The sequence below is a fragment of the Antechinus flavipes genome, chromosome X (genome assembly GCF_016432865.1).
Source record: "Antechinus flavipes isolate AdamAnt ecotype Samford, QLD, Australia chromosome X, AdamAnt_v2, whole genome shotgun sequence".
Classification (NCBI taxonomy): domain Eukaryota; kingdom Metazoa; phylum Chordata; class Mammalia; order Dasyuromorphia; family Dasyuridae; genus Antechinus; species Antechinus flavipes.
In genome coordinates this window covers 17,434,810-17,451,107 of record NC_067404.1, presented here as the reverse complement: position 1 = coordinate 17,451,107, position 16,298 = coordinate 17,434,810, and positions in this window count along the sequence as shown.

Genomic DNA, 16,298 nt, shown 5'->3' with positions numbered 1-16,298 from the left:
GGCAAGGCATTCTCTGTCTGAGTCTCTTTTCCTCCCCTGTAAAAAAAAATGCAATGATTATCTTAAGATTCTTCCAACTCTCAATCTTATGGATCTTGCAAATCATCATAGGCAGATAACGCTATACTGGAAGGGAGAACCAATGTTCAACAACCAGCTCTCTAGAAAAAGAAATATAAGCAAGATACTGTTCAACTTAATCTGTTTTATTAACTGTTGGGTTCGGCCCCAACTCCGGAGCGAAGCGGGCCTTATGTGAACCAGCAATGCCCCGTTCACCTGAGTAGCGAAGGCTGTGAGCAGTGATGGGGAGAGCCAGGATGATGTGGGACTCCATTTATTACAAAGACTGCAGGTCCTTTTATTTTCTCAGTACATGCCTCTAGTTCCTATAGCTTAACGTAAACACATCCTAACCTATAGCAGATACATGATTCCCTACAGGAAGCTACACGTAAATACAAAGTGAGCATTCCTTTCCTAATAAGGTATATGGTCATTGTTCTCCCCTCTAAGATCCGGCACGCCTCTCTTGGGAACTGCCACGTTGCTCCTCGGGTGGGACCCCTTTCTCCCAAGGCCATCTTGTTCACCCTTACAAGGCTACCCTCAGTTTACCTGAGCCACACCGTGGGATATCCAAGGCCTCCGGGGCCTTGTATGTAATCACATTTAATTAAATTAAATTAAATTTTAAAAATTAAAATGTAATTAACATTTACACTCTCACTTTCTTTTGTCTAGATAATCAAGAAAACAACAAATCAATAGCTGGTTTGTAGTGTTTGCTAAAGGTGAAATTCTCATGATCTAGTATGAGTCTCACAGAGTCCTTCCCAGAACCTATGGGAAGGGTCTAAAAGAATCTTGACAGACTACAAAATGAGACTGAGTCAAATAAGACAAAAATGAATAGATTCGGGTCCTAGGACCTAGGGAATTACCATATGGTAATGATCATTGTGCTACTGGGAGTCACCTGACAGTGGCTGCTGGAGATCCAACCCAGACCTGCAGAATGGATCTCCTCGTGTGAGAGGATGATACAAGGAGACTGAGAGGCCGTTCCCTCTGCCTCCGATTTATTTCATTCCCAGTCCTCAACACCTGTGTCAGCAAAGACTGCCCTGCAACTCCTTCGGATGCCGTGATCCACAGCTGTGGAGGCTCTCCGAGAACTGGCCTGTCCCTCAACAGATAATCAACAGACTGAAGACGCTAGCGTTAAAGGTCAGGGAAGGCTTACTACAGAAGGGGGGATTTTAGTTTGTTAACTGAATTTTGCTATCTTGGTCTGTGGATGGCTAGTGAGATCAAGTAGCAGTTTAATTCATCGTTTTCAGAGTGAGGAATACAGTTTACAAACTGAAAGTTCTCCTGGACAGGAGAGCATCTCCTGTGGCAGGAAAGGTACAGAATTTATACACAAATCACAAATGGGAAGAGAGAAGAAAGGTGGATTACAATGCAATCAGTTTCAGGGCCTGAGTACTTTCCCATGACAAGTCCATGAAGCCAGGACAATGTGGGTGTTCTCCAGTCCCGTGGGAACAGTTTGTAAGTGATTGTTTCAAATCGTGGGGGAGTCGGACAGGACCAGAGTTCTGTGACAGGAACGTGTTCTACAATCTTTTGATTCACTTCATTTAACATTTGCAGGACAGCATTGTCAAAGATTGATTATTTCAAGTTGTATTGTAAGATTCTGACTCCCAGGCCAGAAGAGGCAGCCCTAAGAAATTTATTAGTATATTCATTACACACACCATCTAGGTAATTATGAAAATCATAATGATCTTTCATTAAGCTGAAACTTCAGGGAAATCAGGAGGCAAAAATAAGGAGGGAACACTTCCCAGGCATGGGGAATCGTCAGTTAAAATGGCCAGAATGAAGGAAAAAAAATATTGTTTGAGGGACAGCAAGGAGGCCAGGGTTACAGGATCAGAGTGACAGTGGTTAAATGGAGGAGGGCAGAGATAAGTATAAGACTGGAAAAGTAGGGGGAGGCAGGTCATGAAGGACTCTGAACACAAAACAGAAGATTTGATGTTTGATTCCAGAGATGATAGGAAGCCACGGGAGTTTACTGAGTAAGGGAATGACATGGCTCACCTGATGCTTTAGGAGGATCATTTTGACAGCTAATAGAGGATAGACTACAGTGGGGAGAAATTTCAGCTGAGAGAGTGGAGGAGAGCTGTAGACAAATTTGTGTGGAATGTAGAAGACCCTTACCCAAAATGACTACTCAGAGATCACTCAGCAGAAAGCAGAAAAGCTGTTTATTAAAACCTCTGGGGATGAGCCGTCCCATCATGAGATAAGAAAGAGAAAGCTCATGGTAGGAGGGCTAGAGAAGAAGTAAAGATTTTCTACAAGAGATTACATCACAAGTAAACGAGCATCGAGAAGAGGAGGGGGAGGCATCTAATTGGTTGTTGCTATTCGGAGAGATTGGAATGAAAGGTTTCTGTTTCCCCAAAATCACCTTATTTCTAGGAAACAGAAAATCAGGCCTTCAGGTTTCAGATAGACAGTGGTCAAGCTAATAGATTAAATATCAATAAATGTCAAATATGGATAAATGCCATAAGCTCAGGTTAAGTAAATATGTTTATAGCTGGTCAAGGCTCAAGTAAATATGGGCCTGCACATATTATACAGGTCAGAGAAGAAACAACAGAAATAATGAAAATAAAATACAGAAAAAGAATTCACACGTTCCTGTAAGTTCTTCACCTTATCTCTCTATTTCGCACAATTTCCCCCTTGTAATATATAAATGATTTTATCATATTTCTATGAAGAACTTACACACTGCTCAAAATCAGTTAACATATCTATATTGTTTATCAAGTTCACCATCAAGATCAATCCCTCTCTAATACATTCCAGCCCTTTTTCTCTGAAGAATCATCATTTTAATAGCATCTTCTGTATGCAATATTTTGATAGGGACTGTTGAACTATTTTGGTTACTAAGGTAACATAGACATAGTGACAACAGGATAATACCACCGATTGCATTAAGTCCATACCATAAAAATTGCTTCTACCAACTTTTGGAAACAGTTATCACAGAACAGATTGGCATTTGGCAAACATAAAAATACAAAGATAAATTAACAATCACATATTCTGAAGTGATCATAGATATTATAAACATATTATAACTCCAACTTAACAGCAAGTTACCAATTTTAACAAATTCCATCCCAAATCTTAAACACACAGTAATAGATGACCAAGTCAGGGTTTAACAGTCATTCATCAACCATTCCCAAGTCTCCCACATCAGTCCAGCAGAGACAGGGGCGATGGTCTCTCATTCAAAAACTACTTGGCTCTCAGTCCAAGCAGGGGGATGGGGATGGTGTGCTGACAATGATCAGTGGGCCGATCCAGGTCCCAAAAGTAGGTCAATATTGCTGTAATGTGACCAAAATCTGGAACAAAAAACCAAATCTAACAGATAAAGATTAGAACAGTCTGGAACTATAACAACATGTGGGGAGGTCAGTATGGATTGGCCAGCAGTTCCTACATGAAGGAACAAGTTTGCTTCACAGGACAGGCAGACGGCTATAGTCCCAATAAATAGCAATTAGGTTTCACAGACTACTGGGCTAATTGTCCTCTCATTATTTAGAAACATTTAAAAAACCTGAATATCCATGGACACAAATATCCAGTAACAGATAGATGAGCAGGGTAAATATTCATTTGCCTAAGTATTTAGGATATAATGATTACATAGAACCAGATTGGAAACAAGCTATGACATATTTGAATTGCATTAACAGCTCTTATTAACTATTGTTCTGATCATAGAAATCAGTCACAGGAGGAAAAAAAACACAGGGACATGACTATAACATAACATAAGCAGTTAAAACTCAACCTTCAGCACATCAGAGAGTGGAGCTTTAAAACTCCCAAATAGCATTAATTACAAGTCCAAGAGATTTTATCTCCAAAGTTTCAGATAAATCCCAAACAGTTATTTACCATGACCTTATATCAGTAACAGTAAGAAATTTATCCCAGAAAATTCACACAATTCTTATATACCCAAGTAGATGTGGAATCTTGAATAAGTTGAATATTATACCAATCATTTTGCTTTTAAAATACCCAATACACAGAAAAATCCCAAACTACATATTGTTCACAACAAAAACGTTTTTAAAAGGAAGAATGCAAAAACTATTATTCTTGGAGTCCCTTTCAGATAATTGGCATCAATGCAGTTAATTAAAACTTCCGATTTTCACATAAAAGAATCTGACAAGTTCTTGAAAACATCAATTAAACTTTTTTGAAATAACCCTTTCAAACTATATATCACATTTCTGATCATATTCTTTAATATTCGTAACCATTATGTATCTAAAGGAACAAATATTCAATCAATTAACATCTTGTAAGAGCAGCCTGTTCCTTTAAATCACAGTTTGCTTTCTTCAGACAAAAGTGGCTGCAGCTTTCCACTGCTGCCCCCCACCCCCTGCAAAAACAGATCCCATCTCACAGTCGCATCTCTGTGACTACTCTTTCCAACCAGTTCCTTGTTTTTCCTCCTGATTTCTTCTTGAAATCATCTGCTCCTACTAATCAATCCTCCTTAAATCACCTTCATTCTCCTGTCCCATCTCTCTTGTCTCTCTCCTCCCAATGCCTACTTGCTCAAACCTTCTCTGAAATACTTCTGACTAGATGCTCTATTTAAACTATTAATTGCTTTTGTAAATCAATCTCTTTTCCCTTGTCTTTAAATCACCTTTTTTAAAACTTTAAACTTCAAGATTCACAATTAATTTTAAACCAAATTTCATAAAACTTATAATATAATTTACAAATTTCCCAATACTTTTAAAAAGCAATATACATTCAAGTAGGGAGATACAAACACGAGCGGGGAACTAAGGTAAGCTACTGGCGTTTTCTTTAATAACCTATATTTCAATTTGAAGTCCAACAAAATAATTTTAAAAAGAAAAGTTTTTCTCACCAGAATATTCAAACAATTCTTAAGATTTTATCCTCTTAATAAATCTAACATGTGCAAGGCAACAGTAAAATTATTTCCCCCCAATTTCAAAATTATAGTACCTCTTTAAAATATAGTAAGTTCCCCAAACTCTTAATCAAATGTTTCAGACAATTACCCAGTTTAGCCCTCTTAAACTTTCTGTTCTCTAATTCCATGGAAGCAAACTTGCCAATAATGCTTTTTCTTTCTTCTCCTGGGACAATTTTTAGAAACATGTAGTTTTCCCACAGATCCAACAGGTCAGAGAGCCCCCTGTGTTCAGCTATTTACCTCTCTTACTCTATTTTTTTATTCCTCCCTTCCAATATCTGCAATTTCTTATTTCCAATCTCAACACACATACCAATTTAAAGTTATTTTAAAATTAACCAGCACTTTAGTTTGTGAAATTTCCTAAAATCTACCTAGATATTCCATTCAACCTTCTTTTCTTTAGTAAGCCAGGAAAGAGTTAAGCACCAATCCTTGCTTTACCTTGAGATTTTTTTCCCCTCTGGCAGGATTCCACAAGCCTGAGTTCTGATAACAGGGCCCCTTGTTTGCAGGAGCTTTTAAAGTGATAGATAGCCCACGGCTCTTCTATTTTCTCAAAACTTTCCAAACTTTCAATCTATGTTTTTGTTTTCCCCTTCTCTCCCCCTTCCTGCAAAGCCGCTGCTAGAGGCAGGGGGAGAGAAAGAGAAAAAAGATTTTCTTTTCTTGAGAAGTAAGAGCAATACCTTGTGAGCCACTCTGAATGAATTCCAATTCCCACAATTCAGCCTAATATTTTTTAACAGAGGCTGAATTCTTATCTCTTACAAGCTTGCTAACTTTTAACACAGAACAAAGGCAATGCAAAGCAGACATACACACAGGCATACACAAAACTCTATTTTCACTTTTTACATACAGATTTAAGCCTGATATACCCAAATAGTCCTGGGATATACATCCTCCCAGTTTTCTTCCCTTTTGTATCTGGGAAATTCATCCCAGTCTTGAATTCCCTAGCTAATGTCCTGATACAAATTCTTGGACTGCTTCTATCCCATTTTACCACCTTGGACCCAGTCCAGTGTTGGCGGAGACCCTTCGTTACCCTCATGCCCCCCCCCCCACAGTCACCGAGAGCTTCCTCAGGAAAAGTCCTTTCCTTGGGGTTTAAAGCAGTCCCAACATAAAAACAAATTTAGGAGGGCTAATCCCTCAGGGTGTCCCTCGACCCAGCCAATAGACCCCCAGACTCCCAAGAGTGCTACCTCAAGTTTACAAGTGTACATATCTTTCAGGCTACAATGCTGGCCCTCAGGACTCTACTTCCTTCAATCTTCATTCTACGTTCCACTGAGTATCCCTGCCTCAGGTTGTTGTCTAAGAGGGGAGGGAGGCTGCTCACCCAGAACCAGAGACCATGGAGAAAACTACTCTGGGGCACCTGTCCCTGTTTGGGGTACACACAGCTATCTCCCCCAAAGACCCCATCCCGGAGAGGGATGTAGAAGATCCTTACCCAAAATGACTACTCAGAGATCACTCAATAGAAGACAGAAAAGTTGTTTATTAAAATCTCCGGAGGATGAGCCGTCCCATTGTGAGATAAGAAAGAGAAAGCTTGAGATAGGAGGCTAAAGAAGTAGTAAAGATACACAGCTTTTATACAAGAGATTATATCACAAGTAACAGAACATTGAGAAGGGGAGGGGGAGGCATCTAATTGATTGTTGCTATCCGGAGAAATTGGAAGGGAAAATTTCTGTTTCCCCCCAAATCACCTTATTTTTAGAAAAACGAAAATCAGGCCTTCAGGCTCCAGATATAAAGCTGGCCAAGGCTCAAGTACATATGGGCCTGCACATATTATACAAGTCATAAAGGAAACACATTAATAATGAAAATAAAATACAGAAAAAGAATTCACATATCCCTGTAAGTTCTTCACCTTATCTCTCTATTCCACACAAATTGAATATTTGTGTGTATATGTGTATATGTATAGATATACATATTATATATGTGTGTGTGTATATATATATATATGTATATATATATATATATGCACATATATATACATATATATATACATATATATATATATATGTTGTCTTTAAGGATAATATAGTTACCTTTTTAAACCAATTCTCTATTTTTACAGTTAGTTTGTCTGAGATGATGATTTCCACACTTGGTTTTTTGAGTTCACCTAATGAATAAAAGTTCTGTTCAAAGCCCTTATTTAATTCTGCATGAATCTTTATGCTTCAAGTGTGTCATCTCATTCATGTTAACAGCATTATTAACTATATATTTCCCTCAATTCTATACTTTTATACATTCCCCCTCTCTCTTGAGAAAAAAGTTGATGATGAGAGAGGTATAGGCTCCAAAAATACAGCTTCTGTTCCAGTATTCTTCTTCTTTTACCCTTGTCCTGTCCTCCATCAGAGGTTTTAACCCTGTCTTGTTTTGCTTATGACTAATTATTTCCTAAAACTATCCTCCTTAATTGCTCACTGTTCACTCCCTGTCCCACTTGATTCTCTGTTGAGCATAATGTATTTCTATGCCAAACTCTGTGTTTGCATGCATGCATGGTTTTGTATATGTGTATATGTATTTTGGCTCAGATGAAAGCAAGGTTCATGTGAAGATCTCTTCTGAGTTTGTATACTCTTCTCACACACTCTGTGAAATAACAAGTTCTTCCATCTTCCTCCCTCTTTCTTCCTAAATCTATCCTTTCCACTTCCCTTTTCTTTTTCTCTTAAACATCATCAAAAGACAACAAAATTGATCCCAAGCCCAATCTTGATTGCTCTCTCCCTGAAGGGGAATGTGGTTTTTTCCCCTGTATTAGAATATCAACGCTTTATCATCACACAATCACTTCCAAAAAGCTCAAACATATTTTCAGCCATTATATTATACCACCAGCCATAATGAACTTTATGAAGTTCCCACAGTGGTTCTTACACTTACACTTATATACAGAATATTTAAACATCTTCCACATGTTTATAAAAGTGAACTCTACTTTGGACATCATAGAGCTTCTCAATCAACTCTTTTCTTACTTATCCTTTGCCCATTTAATGATTTGGGGAATGACTCTTAGCCTTATAAATTTGAATTAGATCCTTATATACATACATGTGGATCCTTTATTGAGAAACTTGTAGCAAACAATTTTTTTCTACTTAACTAGTTTTAACAGCACTGGGTCTTTTTGTACAAAAACTTTTAAACTGTAGGTAATCAAAATTGTTTATCTTATCTCTGTAATCCTTGCTAGGTCTTGGAACTTTTCATTTATTCAAATGCAAAGCTATTTCCTTACGTACTCATTTAAATTGGTCAGTTACTTCTGGGGGCCTCTATTTTTATAACTGGCACAGGCTGGCCCTGTTTCATTTACCTTCCAGCTGAGCTTCTGACTCTTTGGACTTAGCTACCATTATTCAGCTGCCTTCTCACCCTGGAACTTCCTTCAGTGACAGTTCTGAAAATGGAGGCCCCCAATGAAAATCACCAATGGGATGAAGGGGTGTTACAAGGTGAGAAGGCCCCAGACACTAGACCACAATTTTGTTTGCTTCCGTAACTTGTGTACCTAACTATACTCCTGGGGCAGTAACCTGAGGAATGGTTGAAGACGGCATGCACAGATGCTTGAGAGACACATAAGAGGTGTCTTCACCTCTTGAAGGTTGAAGGAACAAATTAGGTACCCTTGTCAAAGGACTTGACACACTAGCTGATGATCAGAGAACCCTTAGGGGCATGATTATGGACTTGGCCCTAAATTATCTGCCTGCATACCAAGAGAGAGCTTGTGACTTCACAAACTCCTCCTGCTGCATGTGATATTCTTTCCCCCAATAAGGTCTGTAAATTCACTCCTGGGATGAGGATCCAGGCTGGTGAGGTTGGTGACCTTTTAACTCAAATTCATTCAATTTCCCCTAGTCTATTGAATAATCTGTTCTGCTGGGCCCTCCTGGCAATTAGGAAACTTGAGTCCAGTGGACTTTTAAGATTCTAGTTCCTGTTTGTCTTTTGTGTGGCAGGAATTAAGGTGCTGTGGTACTACTTGGCCCATAGGACTTTCCAGGCCATTGGACAGATCACAAGATTAGGATAAGTTAGCTTAAGATCTTCCCCTTCTGAAGGACAAAGCTGGGGGCAAAAAAGCTTTACACCCAGTATTTCTGATAAAGGTCTCATTATTAAAATTTATAAAGAGCTGTGTCAAATTTATAAGAATACATGTCATTTCTCAATTGATAAATGATCAAAGGACATGAACAGTCAATTTTCAGGTGATGAAATTAAAGCCATTTATAGTTATATGAAAACATGCTCTAAATAACTATGGATTAGAGAAATGCAAATTAAAACAACTCTGAGGTATCACCTCACATCCCTCAGATTAGCTAAAATGACAGGAAAAAATAATGATAAGTGTTGGAAGGGATGTGGGAAAACTGGAACACTGATGCATTGTTGGTGGACTTGAGAAATTATCCAACCATTCTGGAGAGCAATCTAGAACTATGCCCAAAGGGCTATAAAACTGTGCATACCCTTTGACCCAGCAGTGCCATTACAGAGTCTGTATCCCAAGGAAATCATAAAGGAGGGGAAAGAGCCCATATGTGTAAAAATGTTTGTAGCAGCTCTTTTTGTGGTAGCAAAGAATTGGAAAAGGAGTGGATGCCCATCGGTTGGGGAATGGCTGAACAAGCTGTGGTACATGAAGATAATGGAATATTATTGTTCTACAAAAAATGATGGACAAGCTGATTATAGAAAGGCCTGGAAAGGTTTACATGAATTGACGCTGAGCAAAACAAGCAAAACCAGGAATATAGTTTTCACAATAACAGCAAGAATGTGCAATGATCAGCTATGGAATGCTTGGTTCTTCTCAGTGATTCAGTGAGCCAAAGCAATCCCAATAGACTTTGGACAGAAAATGCCGTCTGCATCCAGAAAAAGAACTAAGATTTTGAATGTAAATCAACACATGCTATGTTCATTTCTTTTTTCTGCATTTTTTTAATCTCTCCCATGGTTTTTCCCTTTTGCTCTGATTTTTCTCTACCAACATGATTTATAAAGCAATGTCTATTAAAAATAAAGATATTACAACACTAAAAAAAAGAAAAAGAAAAAACTAGGGAAAATGAGATTATTTATAATGGGTTATTATGACTCTGAATAAAGATGATTATTGGTTCTGCTTTAAAAAAAAAAAAGATCAGGGGCGACTAGATGACACAGTGGATAGAGCATTGGCCTTGAAATCAGGAGAACCTGAGTTATTGCTTATAGAAACTATGGTTATGAGGTTAGGCCTAATGATTTTGAGATCATCATGACAATGTCCTCTTAAGGGAGGATGTAAGCTTTTAGAACATAGAAAATATGGAAAAATTTTGAAGGTTAGTACAATTGTGTTCTCTAAATAATATTGTATCTGCCACTAGCTAATTTTCCTCCCTTATATGCAACCAAAAAAAAAATTATATTATATTATAAAAGCTTGAAAGAAGCTCAGAGGCACCTCAGTTCAGCCCTATCAGTCTACAAATGAGGAAACAGAAGCTTAGAAAGGTTAAGTTGTTTCCCAGGGTCACATAGATACTAAGCACCAAAGGGATCATTCAAACCCACAGTAGCCACTTCCACAATACAATCCTGCCTTCTGGGGTGAATTTTGCTCCCCAACTGTGATTATATCAGGGGAGATCAGAATTTAGCTTCTGAATCTACACAAAGTAAGAACAAAAGAACTTTAGTTCACATATGAGCAATAAGATTAATAAAATATCAAATATGGGAAAAGTTTTGTTTTTACTTAATGGAAAATATACAAAGGATGGTAAAACACAAAGGCAGCTGCCTTAATTTGTGCCTGTTTGATTGGATGAGTCCAGAATGAGACAAGATGATGCTTCTCTCTCCAGGAGCCTCCTGCCCCAAAATTACCCAGGGTTCTGAGGCCTCCCACCCACAAGAAGAAAGCCTTTGGGATGAGCAGAATATACCCCTTTACCTCTGCTGGGATCCACTTTCCCAAGGACGTAGACATCCAAACTGAAAGCACTCATCTCTCCCCCTCCCAAATAATCCTTGCACTCCCTGTTTTACAAGGCTGTAGGGAGAAAATCCCTTTGAAAAATAAAAGGCCCTTTTCAATATAAAATCATTTGCTTGATTTTAAAAACCCTTTATAATTTGATGTCCTCCTCATTTTCCATTTCTTATCCTTTATTCTCCTTAATATACTATAGGATTCAGTGACATTGGCCCCTATATTTTTTCCTCACTGACCCATCTCCAGACAATTGGCATATTTATTGGCTTTCCCACATACCCAGAAGTCTCTTCATTGTTTTCTGTCTTGTAGCTTCTTTTAAGGCTCAGCCAAAATCTCACTTTCTGCAAGAAACCTTTCAAGGTCCCTCTTAATCTTTGGGTCTTCTCTCTGAGACTGTGTACAATTTTTCTTCTACATCTCATTTGTGCATCATTTTTTTAAAAATTAGGGTGACGTGGTGATATAGCAGATAGAGTGGCAGGCCTAGAATCAGGAAGACTCGTTTTCCTGGGTCTTCTGAAGTCGGGAGGGACTTCATTCAAATCCAGCCTCAGATTGATTACCTCAAAAAGAAAAAGCCTGCAGAGATGAAGGTTATTGCAAGTTTTTACTTGCACTCTCCTTAAGTCTCAGTGTTAGCAAAATCATGCATGGGAGTGATTCTGAAGTACCTAGGTGAGAGAAAAACGGGGCAGCCAAAATAATAAAGTTTTAAGAGCATTTGTTACTGGCCAGGACTGATCCCCCAACACCAAGACAGGAAGGGTCAGTAATGAGTGGCCTCAGGGCCACATATTGAGAGAGAGAGAGAGAGAGAAAGAGAGAGAGAGAGAGAGAGAGAGAGAGAGAGAGAGAGAGAGAGAGAGAGAGAAATCAAAATGTTTCTTGATATATTTGTCATAATAAAAGGAATTTCTATTCTAAACAGGAGGCAAAAGTTATCACTCTAAGGGTGCCATTCCCAGACAGCAATAAGACAGTATTTCTTTAAGTTTGTCAAGTTGTCAGGGTCTTAGGTTTTTCAGGACAGCACATCTGGGGGTGTAAAAATACCATCTGCATTAGGGCGTGAAGAACTAGTAATAACTTCTAACTACAAAGATTCAAGATTATGTTTCTCACAGTCCCATTTGGGGTGCTTTTCCACTTTAATTCATTGATGGGATGCTAACCAAGAAGGGGATGTAGATACTTTTCTGGAAAGAAAGAAAAAAGAAGAAAGGAAGGAAAGAAGGAAGGAAGGAAGGAAGGAAAGAAAGAAAGAAAGAAAGAAGGAAGGAAGGGAGGGAGGGAAAAAGGAAGGGAGGGAGGGGGAGAAGGAAGAAGAGAGGGAAAGAGGGACAAAAAGGGAGAAAGGTAAAGAAGAAGAAACGAAGGAAGGAAGGGGAAAGAAAGGAGAAGAAAAAGGAGGGAAGAAGAAAGTGAGGAAGGAAGAAAGGAAGGAGGGATTAAGGGAATAAAGAAGGAAAGAAAAAAGGAAGGAAGGAAAGAAGGAAAAAGGAAGGAAGGAAAAAAAGAAGGAAGGAAGGAAAAGAAAGGAAGGAAGGAAAGAGGGAAAGAGGGAGGATGGGAGAGAAAGAGAAAGGAAGGAAGGGAGAGAAGAAAGAAGAAAAAGAAAGGAAGGAGAGAGGGAAGAAGAAGAAAGCAAGGAAAGAAGGAGGGAGGGAGGAAGTAAGAAGAAAGGGAAAAAGGAAGGAACGAAAAGAGAAATGAAGGAAGGAAGGAAGGATGAAGGAAGGAACAAGGAAGGAAGGAAAGGAGGAAGAAAGGAATGAAGGAGGAAAGGAAGGAAAGAGGGAGGGAAGAAGAAGGGAGGGAGGAAGGAAGAAAGAAAAGAAGGAAAAAGGAAGGAAAAGGAGGGAGGAAAAGAGGAAGGTAAAAAGGAAGGGAGGAAGAAGAAAAAAGGAACAAAGGAAGGAAGGAAGGAAGAGAAGAAGGAAGATAAAAAAGAAAGGAAGAAAGGAGGGAGGTTGAGGGAAGGAAGGATGGAAAGAGGGAATACGGGAAGGAAGAAAAAAGGGAGGAGGAAGAAAGAAAGGAAAGAAGGAAGGAGAAGGAGGGAGGAAGGGAGAGAAGAAGAGAGAAAGAAAGGAAGGAAGGGAAGAAGAAAGACAGAAGCAAGGAAGGAATGATGGAGGGAAGGAAGGAAAAAGGGAGGGAAGAAGGAAGGAAGAAAGGTAAAAGGAATGGAGGAAGAAGGGAAAAAGAAAGAAACAAAGGAAGGAAGGAAGAGAAGAAAAAAAAAAAAAAGAAACAAAGGAAGGAAGAGAAGAAAGAAAGAAAAAGAAACAAAGGAAGGAAAGAGAGAGGGAAGGAAGGAAAGAAGGAAAAGGGAAAAAGAAAGTAAGAGAAGAAGGAAGGAAAGGAGGAAGAAAGGGAAAGAGAGAAAGGAAGGAAAGAAGAAAGGAAGGAGAGAGGATGAAGGAAGGAAGGATGAAAAAGGAACAAGTGAGGAAAGAAGGGAGGAAGGAGAAAGGAAAGGAAGGGAAGAAGGGAGAGAAGGAAAGAGAGAGGGAAGAGGTGAAAAAGGGTAGTAAGGAAATGAGGGAGGGAGAGAGTGAGGGATGCAATAAGCAAGGAAGGAAGAAGGAAGAAAGGAAGTAATGAAGGGAAGAAAGAAGGAAGGAAAAAAGGAAGAAGGAAGGGGGAGAGGGAAGGAAGGAAGGAGGGAGCAAAGGAAGGAATGATGTGAGGAGGACGAGAAGGAAAAAGAGAGGGAAGAAGGAAGGAAGGAAGGAAGGAAGAGGAAAGGGAAGGAAGAAAGAAGGAAGGAAGGGAGGAAAAAAGAAAGGAGGGAGGGGAGGAAGGAAGAAGAGAGGGAGGGAAGGTGTGAAGGAAGAAAGAAGGAATGATGGGAGGGAGAGAAGCAAGGAAGGAATAGAGGGAGGAAGGAAAGAACTAGGGAGGGAGGAAGGAAAGAACTAGGGAGGGAGGAAGGAAGAAAGAAAGAAAGAAAGAAAAAAGAAAGAAAGAAAGAAAGAAGGAAGGAAGGAAGGAAGGAAGGAGAGAAGACAGAGGAAGGGAAGGAAGGAAGAAGGGAGGGAAAAAGAGAGAGGCAGGAATAGAGAGAGGAAGGAAAGACATGAGTAAGGAATGAAGTAGTGATGGAGGGAAGGAAGGAAGCAGGAAGGGAATGAAGGAATGAGGGAGAGAAGTAAAGAGGGAGGAAAAGAAGAAGAGAAAGAAGGAAAGGAGGGAGGGAGAAACAAGAGGCAAAGAGTGAGAGACGGAGGAAGGAAGGAAGGAAGGAAGGAAGGAAGGAAGGAAGAAGGAAGGAAGGAAGGAAGGAAGGAAGAAAGGAGGGAGGGAGGGAGGGAAGGAGGAAGGAAGGGAGAAAGGGAGGGAGGGAGGGGAGGAAGGGAGGGAGGGAGGGAGGGGAGGAAGGGAGGAAGGGAGGAAGGAAGGGAGGGAGGGGAGGAAAATGAACTAAGCACTTATTAAGCATCTACTAAGTACTTTACAAATATTATCACATTTGAGCCTCACAAGAACCCTGTGAGGTAGATGCTGTTATTTATCCCCATTGTACAAGTGAGGAAACTGAGGCAGATAAAGGTTGAGTGACTTGTCTAGGATCAAGCAGCTAATAAGTATCTGAAGTCATTTTGAGTTTCGTGGTTTCCTTACTTAAACCTTAGCACACTATTCCATGCACCACCTGGTGGCCTCAAGATAGCTTGCGCTGCTCTTTGTTTTTTAAGCAACACTGCCATCTGGTGGTCACCAGGCTTTTGTCCTTTGGATAAATTATGCTAACAACCAAAGCAATATATTCTGATTCCAACTAATCAACAAGTATTTTAAGCACCCACTGTACTCCAGGCCATCTTCTAGGAACTGGGGATTATAAATACAACGAATGAAACAACTTCTACTTACAAAATCCAAGAAATATCACTTAACTCCTTTGAGAAGTTGCTAGATCTGACCCCCAGCCCTCATAAGCCATCTGTGAAATATAAGTACGCCATTGGTGTCAATCAGTGTGGCAAGCGAGGATGATTCAGTGTAGCTGATCCTTACACTGGAAAATGCCATATGAGTCCCATAGCCTACTTCTGAAATAGACGATTCTCACATGTTCTCTGGCCTCCCTTTATTCCTGTAGGCTTCTTGAATCAGGACTGAGCAAACAAACTGCTCATTTCCTAAGAAACTAAGGGCTTTGCCAATAGAGAAATCCTAAATGAAAAGCTTGTCCACAAAGATGACCTTTCACATGGGCAAAATAAACGTATGTCTGTGAAGCCTGATTTGAAGGGTATAAAAAAATATCCTTCCTCTTCCCCATCTCCAAAGTAACCACTGATCTCAAAATTCTATCTATCCATTTCAATGTAGTGGAAAGGTTTGGACTTAGAGTCAACAAACAGCCTCCCCATCAAGTTTCTCTTCTTTCTTCTGATTTTGGAATGAATCAGTGTCTACCACTTTTTTGCAGAATGGAGAAGAGTTTGGGGATAGGTATTCCTTTCAAAGTCTCTGCAGCCCTAAGTGTCTTTAACATAAGGCTAGCCAGAGGAATAAGGTCATCTCTTTTCCCCCACCCACCATATTGCCAACAAAATCATGTGGGCTATTTATATCCCTCTCCCCCTTCCATTTTTAGTTTTAAAGGTTTCTTATTCAGATTTTCAAGACTCCAGATAAGTATATGAATATCATTACAGAGATTATGGAGATTATTGCTATTTTGTTAAGAGCCAGATAAGAACTCAAATATTGTTCCTGTAATTTAACATCCTACACAAGTGGTGACATGGAAGTGGCTTGAAGACCTTGTGTGAGAGAATCCCCCTATTTGCCAAGGCCACTGGTACTTTTGGATGGTTCGAAATGTCAGAAATCCCCAAACCAAGACTTCCCTTCTCTTCTCACTATTAGGAAATATACCCTGTTTTCCTCAGCTAAGGCCCAGCAAGTTAAACTGTGCCCTGAGCTTGGCGTAACAACAATCCTTTGCACTCACCCTCTGCATAATATCAATCACAGCAAAATCCCCGATTAGTGTCACGCTAATCCCAGGAAGTCCCTGAGATCAGATAAGCACATGCAGGAATCTACATTCTGGTCATGAAACTCTGCTATGAATCAAACTTGTCTCACTATTGCCATTACTCCTCATTGTCGTGGCTACAGCTCACTGCTGAGCCATTGCTA